This window comes from Colobus angolensis, unplaced genomic scaffold (assembly GCF_000951035.1).
Source record: "Colobus angolensis palliatus isolate OR3802 unplaced genomic scaffold, Cang.pa_1.0 Scaffold10, whole genome shotgun sequence".
NCBI classification, from domain to species: domain Eukaryota; kingdom Metazoa; phylum Chordata; class Mammalia; order Primates; family Cercopithecidae; genus Colobus; species Colobus angolensis.
In genome coordinates this window covers 19,360,128-19,380,354 of record NW_012110919.1, presented here as the reverse complement: position 1 = coordinate 19,380,354, position 20,227 = coordinate 19,360,128, and the positions used below count along the sequence as shown (strand labels likewise).

General features: G+C 48.3%; 1 protein-coding gene across 3 annotated transcripts in view; it reads right to left on the bottom strand.

The window, feature by feature from the left end:
• WSCD2 (WSC domain containing 2) overlaps positions 1 to 20,227 on the bottom strand; it is a 128,653-nt gene extending 108,426 nt beyond the window's left edge. Inside the window, exon 1 of one of the 3 annotated variants that reach the window (XM_011935702.1) lies at positions 19,806 to 20,227. The gene's annotated coding sequence lies outside the window, so the exon portion shown is untranslated. Of the gene's footprint in view, positions 1 to 17,880; positions 18,011 to 19,805 lie in introns of those variants that run through there. The other 2 variants (XM_011935693.1, XM_011935708.1) reach the window with 2 other exon arrangements.

Genomic DNA, 20,227 nt, shown 5'->3' with positions numbered 1-20,227 from the left:
GGGCCCTCAACAGGACTTTCATCACAGGAATGGGGGCCTGGGTGGTGGGGGCCCAGGTTGGTGCATACTGAAAGCTTCTGACAGGCCTACGGGGGAGATTTCCAAAAAGAGAGAGTGGTAAAATATAGGGAGTTTTTGTTTGTTTGGTTGTTGGTTTAAACTGCAAAGCCAGTGTTGTGATTGGCTTCCATTCCAGCATTTAGTTAAATTGACATCGAGTCTCTGTTGTCTTTGGGTGAAAAGAAATAAAAGACCCTTCATTTGCTCAGAGGTTTCCTAATGTTTAGCTCGACTGAAAATCTGTTGCAATCCCTCAGTCCCATTCTCTGCCCAGTCCCTGCCCATCCCACTGGGCCAGGGAGATCAAGGTTAAGGACCAAGAGGTTTCACATGGTCAGGGATCTTTGTGAATTTTGCAGGGTTTCCTGCAAATCACTCTAAACTGAAGCCTTCCAAAATTAGCATGCCAGTGAGAATCCTTTGATCATGTCTCCTCTGCTGACTAAACAGAAAGGAAAGGGACACCGGGGTGATGCCTATTACCTGAAGGTGAGTTGTGCCTCATCGAGCCCCCACCTTGAAGTCAGTCTCAGACTCTGAGTCAGACATGCCCAGCTCCACACCTGCTGTGTGACTTGTGGGCAACTCACTCCATCTCTCTGATCCTCAGAGGCCTCATTTGTAAAAATGGGATGATAACAGTAATCACAGGATATTGTCAGGGGCCTCAGTGAAGTGGTCCCTCCACAATGTTTAGCCTGGTTTCTGGCACTTAGTAAGAACTCAATAAACAGCAGTCATTGTTATTGTATAACATCATCCAACACTTGCAAAGACTCTAGGCTTGGCTTCCAAAGACCTAGGTTCCAGCCTGGTTCTACCACTCATTTCTGAGTGTTTTTTTTTTTTTTTTGAGACGGAGTCTTGCTCTGTCGCCCGAGCTGGAGTGCAGTGGCCGGATCTCAGCTCACTGCAAGCTCCGCCTCCCGGGTTTACGCCATTCTCCTGCCTCAGACTCCCAAGTAGCTGGGACTACAGGTGCCCACCACCTCGCCCGGCTAGTTTTTTGTATTTTTTTTAGTAGAGACGGGGTTTCACCGTGTTAGCCAGGATGGTCTCGATCTCCTGACCTTGTGATCCGCCCGTCTCGGCCTCCCAAAGTGCTGGGATTACAGGCTTGAGCCACCGCGCCCGGCCTTCTGAGTGGTTTTTACTCACATCATGTTACCCCTAACCTCTCTGATCTTCCTCCATCATACGATGAGAGGAATTCAAGCCCTGGAGAAGATAATGAAGTGGATGAGAATGATCACCATCATAAGTATAATGGTAGTTCCATTTATTAATTGATTCTATCACTGAACTGTTTCCAAAACCCTTACCTCCCACACTACTCCCACTGCCATTGCCCCAGGCCAGGCCCCACCATCTCACACCACACTCACTTATTCATTCAACAAACACGTAGTGAGCACCACAAAAGCCAGGCCCCCTTCTAGGTACTGGGGCTACACTGGCGAATACACAGGCGAACATTCCAGCCTTTGTGTGCAGCGGTTTTCAACTGGGGGTGGTTTTGCCACCCCTTCCCCACCTGAGGGGGCATTCAGCAAATGTCTGGAGATGACTTTTGGTTGTCACAGAAATCATGTTACCGGCATCTACTTAGCAGGGGCCAGGGATGCTGCTCAACGTCCTACAATGCACAGGTCGGCCCCCACGCCACACAAGGAATGACAGAGCTCAAAATGTCAGTAATGCCAACGTGGCAAAACTCTGTTCTAGAGGGAAGACACAGGCAGTAAACAAAATAAATAAGTCATTCACAGGGTAGATTCGAAGATGATAAGAGCTATGGAGAAAAGACAGCGCTGTGGTGGGAGAGGCCAGGAATAGGGACGGAGGGGTGAAAATGTTGGTGACTGGATTTACCAAAGATCTTATGTGGGGTAGGAGAGAAGAAGCATGGTCCTTTTCTTTTCTCTTTTCTTTTCTTTTCTCTTTTCTTTTCTTTTCCTTTCTTTTTCTTTTTCTTTTCTTTTTTGAGACAGGGTCTCACTTTGTCTCCCAGGGTGGGATGCAGTGGTGTGATCATAGCTTACTATAGCCTTGACCCATCTCATCTCTCCAAGAATGTTCAGCACCACACCCGGCTAATTTCTGTATTTTTTGTAGAGGCAGAGTTTTGCCACATTGCCCAGGCTGGTCTCAAACTCTTGAGCTCAAGCAATTAGTCTGCCTTGGCCTCCCAAAGTGCCGGAATTACAGGCATGAGCCACCATACCCGCTGTCCCTGACATTTCTGACCTGAGCGTCTAGAAGAATAAATGAGTAGGGCAGCCCAATCCAAGCATCCCTTGATATCCACTTGTAACCCTCCCTTCCCCTGCCAATCCCTCCGCTGTTCCCTACATAGCAGCCCAGGAGAATCTTTAAATAGAAATTTTACACCTCGATTCCCTTCTCTAACCTCTAAGCCCCAGGGTTTCCAATGGCTGTTGGCATCCACCCTGACCCAAAGGCCTACCATGACATGAGCCCTGCAGGCTCCCCAATCTTCTTTCCCTTCCCACTCTCTACCCCTGCCTGACTCTGCTTCTCTTGAGTGGCTCAGGTCAGATGCCACCTCCTCCACGAAGCTTCCTCAAGCAAAGAGCTCACTGAGCATGCTGGTCTGTGATGTCCTGTCTCCTCCTCCTGAGCTCTGTGCGGGTGGGTATCAGAGCTTCTTGCTCACCATTCCAGGGTGACCCACCGCCCAGGTTTGCCTGGGATCCAGTTTCCCAGGCCGGTTAGACATTCAGTACTAAAAGCGGGAAAATCCTAGGCAAACCACAACCAGTTGGTCACTCTCTCATTATATACTTGATGTTTAGAAGAGTCTAGGCCCAGCTAGGCTCAATTAATATCTGCTTAATAAATTGCAAGAGATATATAAATGTTTCGTATGGATGGATGAAGTTCATTATTAATGAGTTAATAATCCAAAAGGACTAGCCAGACTTTTGGGAACCCCTGAAAGACCCTAACCCGGATCCATCCTGACTTGAGCTTGAAGGACCTAGAAAAATCACAGCGTCTCTGGTCTCCAGCCAGGGCCCAGGCCAACCCGTCAGTCTGTGCAGAAAGGGAGGTCAAGGCCATTGGAGAACACTTGGAGCATTTGAGTCCAAAGACCTAGTTCTCCTGAACCTGGACGCCAGCCCACCCTAGGCCTGGGCCTCAGCTGCCCCACCTTGGAGCCCCGTGTCCTGATTCGAATCCCTGCCCAGCCCTGTCATCTGAGCTCCATCTGGGACAGTTTATCTCCCTGGCCTGCAAAAGTAGGTATCTGAAAATGCTTCTCCCTAGGTTTTAGTTTTCCTTTTCTTTCATATTTTCTTTTAAAAATACTTTCTGGTGAAATCAATCCTCCATCCTTATCATGTTCTGAGAAAAGGGGCTAATTGTATCCTCTAGGCAGGTGGCCTCTGTGCCAGGACAAAAGCTGCTCTGGTTCCTTTCACACATGTAAATCTGGACCCCTGGGGGAATGACAGGACAGAGTGGGGCACGCCCACACTCAACTAGAGAGTAACTTGGCTTAAAACAGGATTTCAGAGGATGTTCTCTGTGCATAAAGCCCAACTGATGATGATCCTGGTGGATGGGGACCCCCAAAGATAATTATCTTGGGAGATGGAAGGGATTTTTTTCATGACCACAATACAGAAGACAACGTAAAACAAAGATGTACAATTTGCATCATGTACAATGATGTGCAGTTTGCACAATGAATGCACACCCCATGTAACTCCATTCAGGGCAAGAAACAACACTGCCAGCACCTTGAGACCCCTTCTAATAACGTGCCCCCCTCCTTCCCCAATCGAGGCAACTACCTTCATTTCAGGTCGATGGTGGTAATTTCTTCCTTGTTTTTATGTTTCCACCAAAGCATGCATCCCTAAACACTGTAACGTAGTTTAGCTTGTCTTTTGAGCATTTTATAACAATAATCCTGCAGTATATGCCCTTTTGTAGCTGGTTTTTTCACTCACCATTATTTTTGCACAATGCCTCCTTTCATGGCTTATAGCTGTAGGTTGTTCATTGTCTCTGCTGTGTACTATTCCTTGGTATATCTAAACCTCATTTTACTTATCTATTCCACCATAACGGCCATTTCAGCAGTTCTTGTTTTTCACAGTTATGAGTATTACAAAACAAGAAAAGAATGTGTATACCAATTTCTGTTGAGTGTATATCTTGACATAAAACAGCAGAGTCATAGGGCATGTATTGTGCTGCCTTAATAAATACTGCTGAACAGTTTTGCAAAGCAGTTGTACCAATTCACCGTCCCACCAGCGGTGTATGAGGGTCCTAAGGCTTCTTTGAACTCCATCTATTAACTCCACAGCTTTATTGTATATATGTGGCAGGCTTGGAGTGTTAGCCTGGGAAGCCTACTGAACAAGACCCAGCTGGTTCCCTGACCCCCAAAAGCAGATAGTCCAGTAGAGGGGATGTAGGTTGGTTAGATCAACACACGGCGCTGTAATCACAAAGCCTTAAGGAATGCTGTGGAGCTTGGAGAGCACATGCCAAGGGGAGCCCCAGAGGAATTTTCAAAAGTGATGCTTCACCCAAGACCTGAAGGAGGAGCTGCAATTAATCAGGTGAAGAGGGGTGGAGGTTAAGTGGCAAAGCATGCTGGGCAAGGGCACAGTATGTGCAAAGGTCCTGAGGTGGGAAGCAGCAAGGTGTGTTTAAGGAGCTGGGGGAAACAAAGGCCCAGAGAGGTCAAGAAAGTCTCCTGAGTTGACATAGTAAGTGAGTAGCAGAGCTGGGTCTGGATTCCACTGCTCGGGGATCCTTTGTACCCATGGGTGCAGCCAGTGTGAATGTAAACCGGTTCCCTTGAAATGCAAGGCCCTGTCACAAGAGGCAGGGCCTGGATTCAGGGATGCCAGAGTTCAAATCTCTGCTCTGCCATGTCCGAGTTGTGCGAGCTTAGGTAGGTCCCTTTGCCTCTCAGAGTTTCCTCATCTGTAAAAAAGAAGACAGTAAGGGGAAAGCCACCAAGCTCAGGGCTGCTGGGGGAGTAAAGGAGGCTGTGCTGGGAAAGGGCCTAGTATGGAGTGAGTGCTCACTCGTGATAAGGGGTATCACTATCTCACCCCCTTTCCCCAGGCTGCTGGGGCTGCAGTTTTACAGGAGGAGCTAAGCTTTGTTGTGTACCTACCATGTTCCTGACGCCTCCTAGAAGGCAGGAGCTCCAAGGGTCTGCGTGCTACAGATGAAAAAACCGAGATTCAGAGAGGTGAAGTGAGTAGCTCTCCATCACACAGCTACAAACTGGGAGAGAGCTAGGATAGACTCTTCCCTCACACATAAGGACGGCAGCTGAATTACCTCTCAGCCTCTGCAGAGAAAGTTTTATCCCAGGAAATCAATAGTGTGAAGCAGGAAATCAGAGAGAACATTAATAATCTCGGGCAGCAAAATGAACTGCTTCGAAGCAGCCATTCTCACTGAATTCCATCCACAAAGCCTGTTACAAATGGCACAGCTCGGAGGAAGACAGGTGCTCCCATGGCCATGAAAAAGGATGCTGAATGCATAACGCGTATGACCCAGGTTTGTAGAACAATGGGCCGATGTGTCTTTTGAGGTCATCCACAACACGAGCTCTCAACGCACAGACAGTACAGGCTCTGGGTCTCACATGCTAAGGAGACTTGGCTTTACAAGAAGTGGTCCAAGCGAGCTCACAGACACGCTCATCTAGCCTGCCCTGTGTTTTAAAATTGCCCAAATTGGTGGAATTCTCTTGGAAAAAGAAATCAAGATATGTGACCATCCTGGGCAGGCATTCTTGTGTGACAACAATAGGCTGAGGCTGGGAGAGGCTGCGCCCTGTGGATGGGGCCCTTGGTCTCTGGCTCGCCATAGTCCTCCTCCTGTCTCATGCCTATGGCACCCACCTGTCCTGGAGGGATCTGGATTTGTGACTGTCCCCCTGCATTCCTGGCACCATCACAGCTTTCCGCTGCTAAACTGACACAGGAGGTGGGGGCTTGTTAGGGAACAGCCACTTTTGTCAACCAAATGGAAGGGGAGTGACTGATGGAAGGCTACACAGGGGTCAGTGGGATGCTTAGGTTGAGTCTTCAGGATGTGGAGTGCCTCCCATTGCCCTGGATACTTGTCGGGCCCCTGCCTGGCCTATATTATCACCATGCTGATAATAATCACAATTGTAACATCAGTCGTAATAGGCGGGATTTACCAGGCACATTGCATGCTGGGGGCAGTGCTAAGTACCTTGCATGCCTGATCTCCTATCATCCTCACAGCAAGGCTCTGAGATGGGGACTAGATGGCTTGTTGACCAGTCATTTTAGTCTGACCAGTTATCTCTTCCCTTTCCTTGGTTAACTAAGTTCTGATTTTCCACTGGGGGCTCACCTCCTCCCCAGCTATCTTTGTGGCTCAGGAAGCCACAGACAGTAATTCATCTCTCTCCCCCAAAGAGGTGTCAAGTTTGATCACATGACCCTGACCTGATCAAACAGCAGAGATCATTTCCCTGGTCGCTGTGACAGGTGCCAGGAGGCTGTAGGTCTCGATTTCAGAATTGCTGGAACTGGGCTTTCAGATGCCACAATATAAGTAGGGAGAGACTGATGGGTGTTCAGAAGAAGATAGCTAGTCTAAAATGAAGCCCACGCAGAGAAAATGGGAGCCAAAAGATTGGTGAAGCATGAAGGAGAGCCTGGATGTGGTGATTCACACCTATAATCCCATCACTTTGAAAGGCCAAGGTGGGAGGATCGCTTGAGGCGAGGAGTGTGAGACCAACCTGTGTAACAAAGCAAGATTCCATCTCTACAAAAAAATTTTAAAAAATTAGCCAGGCACAGTGGCACCCACCCACATCTCAGCTACTAAGGATGCTGAGGCAGGAGTACCTCTTGAGCCCAGGAGGTTGAGGCTGCAGGGAGCTGTGACAGCACCTCTGTACTCCAGCAAGAGGTGACAGAGCAAGACCTTGTCTCTAAAGAGAAATAAATATATATATATATAGAGAAAGAGTGAAGGAATGAGAAAAGAAGGAAAAGAGAGAGGTGACCAGAAAGAAAGAGAGGGGGACCTGTAAGATGCCAAGCTTCTGGATCCAGCCAAGCCTGAAGCTAGGCTGCTAGTTATATAAGCCAAAACATTTCATTTTATGCCTGAGAATAAAAGAGTGTAAGGATGTTTAAGTTGAGTTTTCTGTCACCTACAACCAATAGGATCCTGATGAATGCAAACACTATCATTATCTCTATTTTATATGAGATTTTATTTATATGAGGAACCGGAGGCCAAGGAGATTGATGTAAATTATTCAAGGCCACACAGCTGTGAATTGGAGTGCTTATATTTGAGTAAGATCTGCCTTACACCTGAAGCTGCTAGGTTAGAAATCTTGGTCTCTTATAGGGCTGTCCCTCTGCCTCCAGGAGCTGAGGGTTGGAGATTTTAGAAATAGCATGTGTTCAGAGCTGCTGGTACCTCTGGTGTTTTGAGGAGGCCAGGGAGGGAGGAGAGGAGGCTGCATATAAACGAAATATATAATTATTATTTAAATCACTTCAGATGCCATAAGAAGAAAAATCAAAGCTTTCTGTGGCATTTCCCCATTGCCATTTTTAATTCTACCTTATCAAAACACAGCTGGGATTAGTTTTTCAAAAAGGAAAAAGCTCCTTCGATAAAAAAAAAAAGTTCTAATAAAAGTTAAAATAGCCCACAGGCCCATCAAGTGACAAAGGAAGGAAGACAGGGGCATTTTAGCAACTTAAAGCAGATTAAGAAACTAATTTGTTGACTCTTTTCTCCAAAGCGCACCTCTCCCTTGGAAGGCTGTGTGTTTTGCATAATGCAGCTGAAATCACCCTGTTCTCTCTGCTCTTTGCAGGGATTTCAATAGGCTCCCACCTCAAGTTGAGGGGGGACAGCTGGGAGGCCTTTCTTCTTGTTCTGGCCAGGGTTTGATAGAATCATTCAATTCCCCTTTACTTAAACTCTTCACAAGATTTCCCACTGCTGGGAGGGGCTCACAAGGCCCTGAAGACACTCCAGTTTCATCATATACCAGCTCCCCCCACCCCAAAAGCAGGAACCTGTGAATATGCGACCTTTACCTAGTACAAGAAACTTTGCAGATGTGACTAAGTTGAGGATTTTGAGGTGGAGAGATTATCCTGGATTACTCAGATAGGCCCAGTGTCATCACAAGGGTCCTGATAGGAGAGTCACAGCCAGAGACAAAGACATGATGATGGAAGCGGACATCAGAGTGGCTTGGGGCTATGAACCAAGGAATATGGGCGGCCCTCCAATGTTGGAAAAGGTAAGAAAGTGGATTCTCCCCCTAGAACCTCCAGAATGAACCCAGCCCTGCTGACCCATTTTAGACTTCTAACCTCCAGAACTGAAGATAGTAAATTCGTATTGTTTAGAGCTGGGCATGGTGGTGTCCATCTGTAGTCCCAGCTACTCAGGGGGCCAAGGCAGGAGCATCGCTTGAGTCCAGGAGTTCGAGACCAGCCTGGGCAATATAGTGAGACTCTATCTCTTCAAAAAATTTTTAAAAATCACAAAAACAAACAAACAAATAAAAAAAGAACAAAAAGTTTTTAAAAATTAACTGGGTGTGGTGGTCTCAGCTATAAGTCTCAGCTACTCGGGAGACTAAGGTGGGAGGATCACCTGAGCCCAGGAATTCAAGGCTGCAGTGAGCTGTGATCATGCCACTTGCATTCCAGCCTGGGTGATAGAGACTCCATCTCTAAAAAGTAAATAAACAAGTAAAGAAAGAAAGAAAAGAAAAGAATTTAAAGATTGTATTGTTCAAGCCACTACCTCTGTGGACACTGTTTCCCATAGCCATAGGGTACTCATCCGCTCACGCCAAAAAGCAGCATGGGAGTGAAGGGGCCACAGGACCTGTCATGGATCAGGATGTGAAAGGCCCACGTTCTAGTCCCAGCTCTGCCACGATGCCCAGGGAGTGGGGAAGGCCGGCCGGCTCCTCCCTGGAAACCCTTCCAGAGCTGGCAGCCTTGCTTTGCTGAAGTTCACACTCATGGGGGCAGTGATCACAGCAGCCCAAGGCTTCAGGACTGTAACAGGGGCTGGCAGGAGGTCAGGGGGCCAGCAAAGGCCCCTGGCTGGGGGGTCATGAGGGGTGAGGGCAGAATATCTGGGCGGTCCAGGGGAGAAGACACTGACACCTCAATCCCCAGCATTTGAGGAACAAGCTGTGTGGGCCCCCAGCTACTACTACTACGTTCTTTTTGAATGACACACAGGTTTACCTCTCATGATCAGCCTGTGCTCAAAATCAAGCGGACAGACAGAGCAGCAGGTTGCCATAAAAGCTACGCCAGGATGGATTATGGGGAGAGGCCCTGATGCCCAGAGAATCCCCACGCCTCTTCACTCTGCTCATAGACAGTTAGCAGGTGCCTCGCCACTCTATGATCGAACTCACCTCTGACAAGACCTGAAATAAAAGCCACCCAATCACAATCATTACGTTACTAACTGGCACTTATGTAACCTGTACCATATGCTAGGCACCATTTTAGGTCACTGAATCTTCACTCAGCCCTTCCAGTTTTGTATCTCAGTTTTACAAATGAGGAAACAGGGGCAAAGAGAGGTTAACTCACGGTCCAAGACCACTCAGCTGAGAAGCAGCAGAGCCAGGACTGAAACCCAGGCAGGCTGACCCTGGGCATGACTCAGAATGACTCCATCATCCTACCCCGTGTGCCTTCTGAGTTCTTGCCCTGGGCTGAGAACTCCCCATGCACAAGGTCACGTCATCTTCACAGCATCCTAGACACATCAGCTCAGCTCACCCTCCCTCTTTTGCAGGTGAGGAAACCGAGGCACAGAAAGGTGACGCCAGTGGCCCAAGGTTGTGTGGTTAGTTGATGGTCTCTCTGACCTGAGCCTGATGACTCTTCCCAGCTTTTCACTGCTGAGCTAGGTTCCTGCCCACTCGCCACTGGCTTCGGCCAGTCTGAGAGAGTTTCTGTTATTTAAAACCTACCGTGTCCCACTCTGACATTTCAGAGCCTCATATGCGCTTGTTCTCTCCCTACTAATAATGATGAATATTGTTCTGAGCATTTACTATGTGCTAGACATTGTGCTGGGATTCTATGTGAATTCACTTAAAAAACACTCATAGCAACCCGTGGAGAAGGCATTATTGTTATCCCCATTTTACAGCTAAGAAAACTGAGGCACAGGGGTTAAAACACTTGTCAAAAGTTAGAGAGTGAGCGAGTGGCTGCTCTGGGAGCCAAGCAGTTTCAGTCTAGAGCCCATGCTGGTAACTCCAACACTCCACAGCTTCAAATTCGCTCACTTTGGAGCACATGCCACTCTGGACCCTAATCTCTTCCCCATCTGAAGCTGAGCTGAGAAAATTCTTCCTACGTGCAGGTGCTGGGTCTGTTCCAAGTTCCCAGTTCACAAGGGCTGGTGAGGGAGTCTTCCATAAAAATGGAAACAAGAAGAAGAACACCTCCTAGAATCACTACAAGTCATTCAGCCATAAATTCTCTCTTGTTTGAAAGTATGTTTCCCCCAATTAATTCCACCCCATACAACTATCAAATTTTATTTGGAGATAGACCTCCAATGCCTAAGGAATGATCCGGGAACTCACACCTTCCATGTTTTCTTTCCTAAGGTGGTAAGCTGAGGCTGCTCTTCTCAGTCTGGGACCCAAGAATTCTGGGGTTCAGAGAGCAATAGGATCCACCCATCTGATGGTACTAAGTACAGGACACTCATTCATTCATTCTCTCAACAAACATTGAGCACCTACTATGCGCCAGTCCCACCTTGGTGCACAGGCACAGCTGTGAACATGAAGCACGCTGCCCTCCCAGGACAATTATCCATGTGTCTCCTCTGTCCTCTCAGGGGGCATCACTACCCAAGCCCATCAAGTTGGGCTCATCTCCCAGGGCCCAGCGCAGGACCTGGAAGCTCTGAAATGAGATAGGTGCCTAATAAAGGAGTGTTAAACAAATGAATGGATGCACAAACATGTTTATGAATCAAGCAAATCACTAAATAACGTTCATGGGAGAGGAAGCTGAAGTTCAAAGAGAAAACTTACTGGAGATGCCCCAGATGGTGTGAAGAGGCAGAAACTGACTGATTGATCACAAGCCCGGAACAGATGCCCACAGACACAGACACTTTAGTGCTAGGAAGAATCCTAGTTATGCCCATTGGAGAAATGACTTATCTTCTGGCTAAGATGACCATTGTTGAGTACTTACTCTACACTGAGCATGATCTCATTGAATCCCTGTAAGAACCCTATGAGGTAGGTATTATTATTGCCATTTTACAGATGAGGACATGGAGGCACTGTGAGCCTGTGCAACCTGCTCAAGATCACACAGCCTATAAGCTAGCGAGCTGGGATCGGAAGTGAACCTGTTCAACACCAAAGCCCAAGTTCTTAGCCCTCACTCCTAAGGCACAACAGAGTTAAATGGGGCATTTTTTGCCCAGCTACTGGACATGTATGAAGATGCCATCATATTTTTTTGAGGCGGGGGCGTCTATGGCAAGCTGGCTCACCTAATTCCATCCAATGTCCTGTCCCAGTGGTGGGTCTTCCCACATGCTAGTCATCGAATGAGAGAACCTCACTTCTCAGAGTCCTCTCCAGCCTGATTTCTGCATGTGCCCACCTCCCACAGGAGATATAGAAGGTGAAAGCAAATGTCATGAGACAGGCTGTGGTGCTGTTCCTCCTGCCATGCACAGACAAGAAGGTGCTTTGGGTTTCTGCAGCAGTTGTAGCTCATGTACAGCTGTCCTCGGTGTACAGCTGTCCTCGGTGTCATCCACTGATGACACTGAGGCTGAGAGGGAGCCGTTGGCTGCTGTTAAGTGGCTAAGATCTGAACTAGATTTGCCTGATTTCAAAGAATGTTCATTTCTCGAGCATCTATCACATAGCAGACACTGTCTAGGTACAGTTAGATGTCACTAATCCAGCATTGTGAAAAATGAAGAGTTCTATGTAAGTGAATTTTTCAGATACGAGAGGCTACCTACGCAGAAACATTTATTAGTTTAGCCATGGGATCAAATACTTTATTCAATGAATTATTCCTTGCCCTTGCTCCTGCCTATTAAATAGGATTTAACTATTTCTTGGGGCCAGCAAAGAGGCTGGCCATTTCACTGTCCTATAACATTCAGCTGGACAGAAGTTATGAGATGAGGTTGTTGGACCACTACACTAAATTCCCCCAAGCTGTCATTCTTTTATTTATATGCTTCTTATTTTTGCAATCTCTTCATCTTTACCCTTGTTCCCAGGCTGTCAGCTGTTGCTTCTGCCTGCTGTCACTGTGTACTCTCTACCATTCTACACTCTCATCATTTGCTTCTTCCGTGTGCTATAGGCCTGGGAAATCAGGTCACTGAGCTCATCACAGTGGTGTGCAGAGAAAGAGTAAACAGGCCCTGAGTGAGGGAATGCTGGCTCCTTTCTGACATGGGCACTGTAGAAATTAAATCAGACTACTTTCTTAATGTGTTTTATAGAGGGTTGAGTTTCCGGGGTAAATGGCATGCAGTTGTAATGGTGATACACCTAAGAGCTATGTGAAAATTAAAACTAATGTAATTGTTCCAGAGATTCTAGCTTTTCTACCTGTCCCACCAGGGAGGCTTTCAAAATGCAAAGAGCCCAGGACACTGGAGTGTAAACGGATATTCTAGGGGCAGAAATCAGGGCCATCTTAGCCAAGTGGGGAAGAAACGTGGGTGATCCACTGTCTCTGGAGGCTTAGGGGCTTTCCATGAACCTGCGAATCCAGAGCCCAGCATGCTCAGCCCCCAGTCCTGGTGAGTAGTCTGCCTTTCACTGTTCTAGCAGGAGACCCTCCAGCCATTCAGTCACCCACACCTGCCCAGCCTCAGCCTCAGCCTCACTGATAAACCACATCCTCAGGCCTGTGGGGATGGACCCTGGCCTGGCACATGCCGTTGCAGGTTAACAAAGGAGAGGGAGAGAAAAGGGAAAGCTTCCTCTGAGGAGTTCCTGAAACCGTGCATCACCCCCACCTGGGAAAGACAGAGAGGGGAGGCATGGGGAGGAGTAGCTGAGAACATGGGCTTTGAGATCAGAGAGACCTGGGCTCTACCATGCACTGGCTCTGTGACTTTAGATAAGTGAATGAATCTCTCTGAGCCTCAGTGTCCACATGGGTCAAGTGGAGACTGGAACCCCTTCACTCACAGGACTGTCACAAGGATTCAGTGAGAGAATGGAAGTGAAGCTCTGATTACAATGCCAGGCACTGTAAACACCCTGCATACAGAAGCCATGGTGATCAGGAATGTCCACAGGTCAGGGTCCTGCAGGGCCACCTTGGAGCACAGGCCAACATATATTAAGGCTTTAGTGCTACTCCAATTAGAAAAGAAAATGGAACCATAAAAAGCTGCACTGGAGAAGTCCTTTGTGATGATATGTAACTTCTCTCCCATTCTATAGATGGGAAAACTGAGGCCCAAAGAGGGGAAGGGACTTGCTAAAGGCCACTAAGTCAGTTGGTGAAGAGCTGGGATTCAGACCTCTTGACTTCCCACTCAGAAACTCTTTTCCCAGGACCATGATCACCTGCCTCCTACTGTCTACGTGGCCTTGGGTTGTCTCTGTCCCTTTCTGGGTCTCCATCTCTCCATCTAAGAATTCTCCAGCTCACAGTCTCTGGAGTTGCTGCACCTCTTCTGACCCTCCAGATGCCTCACATGTGGATGAATACAAACCCCATATGTCACCTGACTCACAATGATTCAGCCAAATTCATCGAATTCTTGCCTTGGTCATCCTAGTTCAAAGCCCAGGACCCTAGCTGGGATTTTAGCTCATGGGTCAGCAAGTTTTTTCTGTAAAGGGCGAGATAGTAAGTATTTGAGGTTTTACAGGCCATGTGATCTCTGTCACAAATACTCAACATTGCTGTTGTAGCTTGACAGCAGCCATAGACAACAGGTCAATGAATGGGCTTAGCTGTGTTGCAATAAAACTTTATTTACAAAAACAGGCAGTGGGCCACATTTGGCTTGTGGGCCATAGTTTGTTGACCTCTATTCTAGACCATTCCAAGCTGAGTCCGATATTTCCTCTGAGATTAAAGTAACCAGCTTGTCCTGGTTTGTGTGGGACTCTTCCAGTTTTAGCACTGAAAATCCTGTATCCTAAAGAACGTCTCAGTTTCAGATAGTCAGGCAGTCAGGATGATTGGTCACCCTGTCTGGGATCTGGAGGCCCTTGCTTTCTCTTATCTCTGCATTGCTCTGGCAGTGACATTCAACTGTCTCCGCCATAAGGAGGAGTAGGAGAAAGAATAGGAGGAGGAAGAGTTATTGTTTATTGTGGCTTCCAGCAGGCAAGGCACTGTGTGAAGGACTTTGCCAACATTACTTTGTTTGATCCTTATAACAATCCAATGAGGTGGGGCTGAAGTTGCTTCTGGTAAAGGGTAAAGTCTGGACTGGAACCCAGCTTCATCTGCCTCCAGAACCCAGGTTCTCCTACTGCTACCTCAGACTGTAAGCTCACTGAAGACAGAGCTGGGGTCTCTCATTTCTGCATCTTCAGTGCCCAGCACAGAGTATGATGCTGAGAAGATTCTGAGCAAACACTGAATATCAGCAAATACTGATGCTGAATGAATACTTGAATGGATGCATGGATGGATGCATGGATGGATGGATGGATGGAAGGATGGATGGATGGAAGGACGGATGGACGGACGGACGGATGGATGAAGAAGTCTCACTACATTCAAATAGACACTTCCCGCTTCTGTGACATAATTTATTTCTGCCAACCAAACCTCCAGGTGAGTTAAGGGGGGAAATGTCAAATGTATACTATGACATCAGTTACATAAAACATGCCTGCTGACACTGGGAGGCAATATGACATCATGGTTAAAAACACAGTCTCTGACATCAGGTGATCTGTGTACAAATCCCAGAAAGCCTGGCTTATGAGCTGTGCCACCTGGGCAAGTCATTCATCTCTCTGACAGAAGACTAGATGATATACAAGGCTCCTGGCACAGTGTGTGTACCTGGTAAACACTTTGTACACGTTACTTATTATTATTAGTGTTGATGTTAGGATGGACAGAAAGCAAGGAAGGAATGGGGCACCAACAGTGAGAAGTACAGGTGTTCATTATGTACCTCTGAATAAGTACCGGGGTCAAACAGGAGAAAGAAATATAGACGACTTACTGGTAACTGCATCAGTTAGCTATGACCATGACAATGGTGTGTAACAAACAACCAGAAAACCCTAGTGCAGGGGCATAAGCTTTGCCTCCTCCTTGAATGAGAAGAGCAGTGACATCTTATGGCGAAGGGCATGGATACAGGGAGGAGGGATGAAATGGGAACAGTGATGCTTCCACCCCAATAACCAGGCACTGGCGGACCTTGAAAAGGGGCCCCACAGTGGCCCAGCCCTGCCCTCCTCACCAGCTTCTTACCTCAAGGTTCTGCCTCATGAGCTCTTGAGCAAAATCTGGAAGGCCCCTAAGCAGCAACACTTGTGGTCCATGGGGAACAAGAGACCCTCCCATACCCCACCACAGTCCCTATCTTCCCAACATCTGGACCTGCTCCAGGGAGCCATTAATCTCGGGCAATTTCTTTCCTCACTTGATTTGTTTATTTAAGGAAAACAAGTTGCTCCTAATTAGAAACACTGCTGTCGAGATGTTCAGCACATCCTAGGCTGCCTATTTTCAGACCTTCTGCCTAAAATTATACCTGTGCTTTTAACATCTGCGAGTTTGTTCAGCAGCCGTCCTAAGTGGAGGCTTCTGGCGAGATAGATTTGGGCTGTTACAGAAGGTGAGGGAGGCGGGGGCAGGGGGATACACCAGGCTTTGGAGCACTGCAAGGCAAAGGCCCTTGGAAAAATGAGCACGCAACATCCAACACTGTGCTCAGAGCTGGCACCAATTGCTGAATCAACACTCAGAAGGTGCACGGTACAAGCACAGTTCAGTCCTGTGGAGCAGGGAGAAGAGTGATCTTGAAGGTTCAGAGACAGTTTTTGCTTGGAAGCTCTCAGGTATGTTCACACCCCTCTACCCACACACTTGTTTATACCCCTAGAGACACTCAGACACACCCTCAGAGATGTGCATGCTTAGAAGTACACACATACACACAGACATGCACAAAAGTTACACTGCTGCACAAACAGGCAAACACGCTCAGAAAAATACACATGTATGTCCATAGACATGCAAAAAGATACAGTACAACACCACTCAGAAATTCGCTCATATGTGAGACACGCGCAAAAGTTACACTGGAACACACAGAAATACACCTTCAGAGACACTCACATGCACACAGACACACTCAAATGTACACTGCAACTGACACACCGAGATACTGACACTCACACACACATACACACAGAGATACGCTCAAGTGTGCAATGCTACACAGAGGCACATATACTCAGAAACACCTGTGTATATGTCGAGAGATCCACAAAAAGTTCACACTGTAATACACACAGGCACACACCTTCAGAAACACACATGTATACGCAGACACAATCAAATGCACACTCTAACATTCACAGATACACACGTTCAGAAACTCACATATACACAGAGACATTCGTAGCGATTACACCGCAACAAACAGATGCACACACATACAGAGACAATCAGGTGTGCAATGCTACACATACATATGCACATAGAGGCACACACAAAGGTACATTAAAAAACATGCAGATACATAATGCCTGTAAGTGCACAGCACCAGCTCACACTCACATGGCTGTATGCACATGTGTACAATCACATATATGCAGGCACTGAGAAACGCCCACACAGACATGCAAATAACACACACAGCTATGAAAACATGCACCAGGCAGACAGTACAGCTTCATAAACACAGGTATTTCTGCACAGACCCCCTAGAGCACACACGCGCATCTGTGCAGGCATGCACCTGCTTAGCCCAGACACACATGACTCACATATATACAACTGCTTAGCATTCACAAGCGTATATACATACCCACCCTTGCACCGATTTACACGTGCATCCATTCTCTTGCAGGCATGCACACACACTCATAAATCCATAGACATGCACACTCAAGCTCATAAATCCATCAGACACCAAGTACACACTCACACTGACACTATTCACACTTATGATTTTCATGTAAGTTATGCTCACACAAGCACATGAGCACACTCCTGCATGAGAATGCACACATATGCACACATTCACACAGGTGTCCACACACACACCTTACTCTACCATGAAAGCAAATTTTTCGTTTTTCTCAGAGTCTTAAAAGTCAAGTCTACAGACTAAGCAAGCATACAGTGGAATTGCTCCTGTCCCCCACGAATTCAATCCATGTCACTGGGATGGGGTCTGCCTTCCCCACTGATGGTTTCAGCATACACCCGGGGCAACCCACAAGCCTCAGAAGCACGCAGAAAAAAATCTCACTGAGCAGTCCACTGCATTCCCTGACAATTTCAGCATCCTCCCATGCGAGCATATGCATGCACAGACACACACACACACACACACACGTACACACACACACTGCTGTAAGACACTTCTTTCCCCAGCATGACTTGTCCTGCCAAGAACAGTAGCCTTGTCTGCCCAGCATGGGGTAGTTCTCAAGCATCAGCTGACTGAGTGCTCTACATGCAGACATTCTGAACTTCTCTGCCCTGGTCCCTAGAGAGCTGCAAAGTTGAAGCCATGGAGACTGCCTACCTCCACCTCCTGATGTCCTGGCGATGCAGCAGCTGGATGCATCCAGAGCTCCTAGACCACCCTGGGCTCCCCACTAGGAGTAGCTGGTCCAGCAGAGATTTTATGAGAAAGCAGAGAGAGGGCGGGGACTGCAGTGTCAGGTGACTGGAGAGAACAAGGGCCCTGCCATGCAGTCAAGGATCACCTGGTGTTCGGTGGGACAGGGCCAGCCTCCCTGGGGAAAACAGCACCCAGATAGATGCCCACACACAAGACCCGAAAGCAGGTAGCCTTGGCACCGTGGAGCTTCACTCTTTGCTAAACTCTACACTCAGCACCCTCCAGGCACCATCTCAGTTAGTCCTCTCAACAGCCCTCTAAAGTAGGAACTGTGAGCTCCCTATCCTACAGTGGAGGAGCCAAAGTGTGGAGAGGGAAGTGTCTGGTCAAACTTAGATCTGATCTGAGACCTAGGTTTCTTAAATTCGAAATTAAGATCCCCTCCTGGGATTATGAAAATCTCATCAGTGACAATCACTCAGGGCCATAGAGTGTCTGAACTGAACTGGGACCTCTGTGATACATGAAATCTCTTCATTTTTGAGAAGCTGCAACTGAAGCCCAGAGAGGTCTAGTGATTTGCCCAAAGTCACACAGCAAATGAGAGCCAGCTTGAAGCTCAACCTCCTGACCCAGACCCAGGGCTTTTTCCAGGACATCAAACACCAGATTCTGACGCCCTGGAGGAATTCTTGGGTTTTGGCAGCCTAGGGGCACAGCTCCTAACTTGGCCTGACATCGGAATCCCACGTCACACCCCAAGAACTGTTTTTTTTTTTTTTTTTTTAAACACAGCAATGCTACTCCTCAGAGGCAGATGCCAAGCCCAAGTAGGTAGCACCATGCCATCTATGGGGCTGTGACCACAGGGGCAGCTCCAAAATGATCCTCAGAGACCAGGTGACCTCCTTGGAGCATGCTTTTTACTAATAGAAAAAATCATCTAACCAAACTCATGAGCTGTGTGCGGGGCTCAGCAGAGCCTCTAGGGGCCTGGAGTGTGAGGATGAGAATGCCAGGAGCCCCTCTCCATGTGGCCCTTCCAGCCCCTTTTCTGCAAAAAGTTTGCACCTCCCCAGGCTCCAACAGGAATGGTCTCATTGAGCAGCCCAGGGAACTTCCCCTATTTTTTTGCTCACCTAAGGAGTAGCCCCTTTGAAGCTGTAAGAATTAGGAAGTGACCTCCACCCTTCCTAGTGGTTCTGCCAAGGAGGTGAGTTGGCTCTTTCGAAGATACCTGGGGCTGCTGGAAGGGCTTGCAAGAAGGCAATTTGGCTGAGTTGGTCCCCTAGTCTCTAGTTCCCTCTCTCTCTTTACACACACATACACACACACACCCCAGAATGGACATAAGCAAATCTGCAAGGCACCCTACACAAAGCCCACTGCCTGGGCAGCTCTGGCTGTTGGCATCAGATGACAGGCAGCCTCATTCACCAGAATATCACCCCCAAGAAACATCTTCTACAGCCAACTTGGAAATATGACTAGCTCCCTCTCCCTTGGAACTCTGCGCTGGCCAGAAAGAGGGTGATTCATAAATCAAATTTACGGGGCCCACTGCCTCCCCGCTGGCCCACCTCCGCGGGAGAAGCCCTTGAATGCATGCCTGTAGGGGGCACAAGAATGCCCAGAGGAAGGATGCCTGGATGAGCCGGAATGTCCCACCCTCTGCCAGAAGAGAGAAAGTTTGTCATCTACGCAGAGCTGGGCTGTCACCACTCTGGGTTCTTCACTTGCCGGGCTCTGGACAACGAGCCCCCAACCTGCGGGGAAGCGTCTGGAAAGCGAAGCCCAGATCTGGGGGCAGAACACATTTCGCACCAGCTCCGCGCCCCGCTCCCTCCTGGAACCCTCTTCCCAGGGCCAGGCACCTGAGTCCTTACCTGAAGGGTCTCCGTCACTTGCAAACTCTGCCAGCTGAGCTCAGCAGGCGCCTGGGGTCCCTCTCTGCGACTCCCGCGTCCCGCTTGGCGCGCCCGTTCTGTGGGCGCCTTCCCAGCTGCTGCAGTGGCTTCAAGGAAAGCGGAGCCTGGATTTCCTTTCTCGCTACCAAGGCTCCTCCTGCCGGGCCCTGGGGCTATTTCTCCAGGTCTGGCTCAAGGGGCATCCTCTGCGCCTCCAGTGGGAAAGTGGGAGAGTGTGCGCCTTGAATTGCAGCAGCGGCGACAGCGGTGGCCAGGGACGAGGAGGCGGTGGCGACGCCAGCCGGCAAGCCAGGGAGGCGGGCGGAAGCGAGAGGAAGTAAAAGCCGGGCTCCTGTGAGCCTGGCGCTCGGGCAGGCGGCACTGCGGGTGCCCCGAACCGC